Source organism: Drosophila bipectinata, chromosome 2R (assembly GCF_030179905.1).
Source record: "Drosophila bipectinata strain 14024-0381.07 chromosome 2R, DbipHiC1v2, whole genome shotgun sequence".
In the NCBI taxonomy this organism is placed as follows: Eukaryota; Metazoa; Arthropoda; class Insecta; order Diptera; family Drosophilidae; genus Drosophila; species Drosophila bipectinata.
The window spans coordinates 4,117,075-4,121,529 of NC_091737.1; positions in this window are offsets into that span (position 1 = coordinate 4,117,075).

Sequence of the window (4,455 nt, forward strand, 5' to 3'; positions counted from 1 at the left end):
TAAAACCTAACTCAGACAAAACCACTTGTATGGACGGTATGAGTTTATACCGTCCAATCTCACTAAACTCATTTCAAGAATTCTAGACAAAATTATAGCCAAACGACTGTGGTGGTTTGTATTAAACGACAAACTAATCCATAACAGTCAAACTGGCTTTAGAAAAGGGAAATCGGCTATAGACAGTCTACTACTCATAGACCATTTTTTAGCACAAGCTCTCTCAAGAAGAAACCACGCATCTATTATATCACTAGACTTTGCAAAGGCCTTTGTTAGAAATGGCATCCACTCAATACTTGACCAACTTGTTACCTGGAAAACTGGCCCAAAAATTATTAACTACCTAAGAAACTACATGACAAATAGAAAACTACTCGTGCGCATTGACTCTGAAACCTCCTCCTTTCATCCAATGCAAAACGGCATTCCTCAAGGCTCCCCACTCTCCGTGATCCTGTTTGTGACCGCATATAACTCACGATCAGAAAGCTCACACTTCATCCGAACATCAGCCTAAGCGCATACGCAGATGACTTCAACATCATCCTAAAACTAAAAAACAAAAAAAACATAACTCTAAACCTAAATCCGATAATATCCACTATTACATACTGGGCAGAATACTCAGGAGCCATGTTATCTACCACAAAATGCAAACACCTCTACGTTTGCAGAAAACATAAATGTAACTGCACCATAACAACAGGAAACACGCAAATGCAAGAAGTAACATCATTAAAAATCCTTGGTCTCCACTTCAATAACAAATACTGATGGAATACTCACACAGAACTACTAAACAACAACCTCAAACAGTATATTAACGTAATAAAATGTCTCTCAAACTCAAAGTTCAACTGCATTACCCCTACGCTCCTAAACGTAACAAAAGCAACCATCGTCTCAAAAGCAGACTACGGTCTTCCAATCTACGGCTACTGCCCGTACACAATACTGTGCAAAGTAAAGACAACAATTAACACAGCCTTTAGAACTGCCCTCGGAGCCTTCAGAACCACCCCCACAAACAACATACTGTACGAAGCAAATGCATACGCCTTAGAAGACAGACGAGAGTTCCTTACGTCAAAAATCATGAGGTTCCTAGTTAACGCCAAAGCCTCCCCAATATTTAAAATTTTAAAAGCATATTGCCCGCCTAAACGCCCACAATACAAATCAACAATAGATCGCACTATAGAATACTCACAAGTCCACCAACTGCCATTTAAGCAATTTACACCACTTACAAAAACCACACCGCCCTGGAACACAAGCCCTCTAAAATAAACACACCGCTAAATAAATTCGACAAAAAAGTAACCCTCCTGAGATTATCAGATTAAAATAAAATATGCTCAAACTCACTCTCTGCCATAAAAATTAAAACACAATTAAAAACACTAATAACAGCAAACACTATATCTCAAAGGCTCGTAATCTTCGACAAAATAACAATAATAAATTTAAACTACTTTGGATCCCCGGTCACGTGGGAATACCTGGAAACGAAATTGCAGATGCCCTAGAAAAAAAGCTACAAGACAACCACTCACAACCATGGAAAACTTAAGCACGCAGAACATACTAAAATATATTAAAAATACATATCTCTCGAAAATACAATCAAACATATCCAAAACTTCACGCTGGTACCAAGAAATTATTCACCCACAACTCAACTGCCACCAAATTACCAAAAACATTCACTCATCGATCTCACGTAGAGAACAGATAATAATAACAAGGCTCAGGCTTGGACACACAAAAATTACACATACCAACTATATGGACCCAACTGTAACCAGGACCTGTCCGTTCTGCAATGATACCAACGAAGCCTTATCAATTAATCACTTACTGACTAACTGCAGGTCACTAAACTACCAAAGGCAACGGATTTTTAAAAATACCAATCCACTAGAATCCATCTCAAACCCCACATTACCAAACATATTAAAAATAATAATATTTCTAAAAAATACAAACGTATATCACATCATTTAGGATAATTCTAATTTAGCCAAAATGTACATATAAAATAGCACGCATGTAATTATTGTAAAAAACCGAGCTGAATGCCTCCGTTTCTATTTCTCAACCTTACCTCTACCTTCTAATTTTAAATTACTTGGTAGATCTTCATAAATAAATAAATAAATCTAAAAAAAAGTCCCTAACTTCTATCTTCAAAAACACCAAAGTTGGTATTTCTACCAAAAACCATTTCCGTTCAGTTATATGGCTTACAAAATTTTGCATGTCGTATTATTTTGCCAAAAATAGCTCTCATGTAAAATTTGAACTCTCTATCCCAAATACACCAAAGTTATACCATTTCCGATCAATTAGTTATATGGCAGCTATAGGATATAGCCGATCCCGGTCGTTTCGACTTATAGACTGCGTGCAAAGGAAAGAAGGATGTGTGAAAAGTTTCAAGTCGATAGCTTTAAAACTGAGAGACTAGTTTGCGTAGAAACCGACAGACAGACAGACGGACATGCTCATATCAACTCAGAAGGTGATCCTGATTAAGAATATATATACTTTATAGGATACTTTTTAAAATTATAATACCCTCTGCAAGGGTATAAAAAGCTTTGCTACCAACATTTCTTAATAAAATGAAAAATTACGTTTACCTATCTATATTCTTCATTAAGGGGTTATATACCTTCTTTGTCGAAGAAGAGGAAAGTTCGGATTTTTTTTTAGGTATGTAGCAATTATTTAATTACACGGATGTTTTAATTTTTTGATAGTACACTTTATTAACAATGTTTGTGCAAAATTTGGTGGAAAAATATTTAATTGTTTTAAAGGGGTGGCTGTTTCCCTTAGAGGCTTTTTTTAGAGCCTTGCGGTGACAGTTCCCCAGGTCGAACAGGTCAACTGAAACCATAAAAGTAAAAAATTTCATTAGTTTAGTGTAATTCCTTGTGCTTGAACGATCGATTAAAAATTTTTTTTTTTTATGCATACGGGAACGTTTTATGCTAAAAATAAACTTTTTGGTCTCTAAAAATTTCACTAAAAAATTCATTTCGGCGAAAAAAAAGTTTTTGCGTAAAAAGTCGATCGTTCAAGCACAGAATTCATTTCATTACGAACATTTAAAAAAAAATTTGAAAGAAATCGGTTCAGTAGTTTTCCGCCAATCCATGTCACCGCAAAGTCATTTTTCAAGAAACACCATTTCGAGATATTCGCGCTTAAAGTTTCAAGTTCAGTTCAAGGCCGCGACAAGGCGCGCGGTAAGGAGCGCTGTAACTTTTTTTCTACTGCTCCAATCTCTATGAAAATTTGGGAAAATGTTTTCAAGAAGTTGTATTTCAAGATAAAAAAATACAAAAATTTTCGATTTTTTGAAAATAAAAAAGATATATAACCCCTTAAGAAAACTTTTTCCAACCCAATTTCTGAACAAATTTTTCTCAGTGGAAACATTTTGATTTTTAAATTTGGGCTGTCAAATGAGTCAAAATGAGAGCAAATGAGAGGGCTTCTAAGGCGCTGCGGCAAAATTTCCTACCTTATGCACGCGTGCTATGGAAAATGAGAGTTTGCCCCACACTGTTATTTCGTATACGAAAATGGCCTTATGATTGGTCAACTACCACATCCACATTCATTTAACTGCAAGGAAATGTGAACTTCGGCTTCGACCGAAGTAAGCATTTCTTTCTATTTTAGCCCTTTCTTGAAAATTTTAGTATTTAACATAACTTTTATTTATTGAATTAGTGAATAGAGTTTTTTAGTTTTTAAATTAATTGTTTATACATTGTAAAGATGAAATTTGTTAGTTAAATAAATTGCACGTTTTATTAAGAAGTACAATATTTATTTTTTAAGTACATATGTACATTAGTATACATACATATGTACAGATATAAATAAGCATATTCATTTAATAATTATGTATATTTATTTCATAATCATTTACATGGATATGTATGTTTCAAAAACGTTCAATATGTTATTAATAAAGAGTTAAAAATAGAAAAAAAAAATAGCATAACCACAGAAAACCAATAGGTATAAAAGAAATAGCAAATTAAAACATTCTTACCTACATATGTATCTATGTATGTACATATAATAAAGGTTAACCGAGAAACTATGTATACTATAAAGACCCAACAGAGAAAATAAAAAATTGTTTTATATATTTTATAAATTTCATCGAATGATTTGATCAACGTTTTTTATATATCCATATTTGTTGTTAATCATTTGTTTATATTTTTTTATTAATAATCAATGTGCAAAATTGGATCTACATATTTATGTTTGAAAAACATATTTTTTCATTCATAAAATCATGATTTCATGTACATGTTTATATGTATATATACTCTTACATTCATGCTATATACATATACATATGTATATACACACATTTAAAACGGACGCTACACTATTATAAAAAAAATCATAAGACAAATA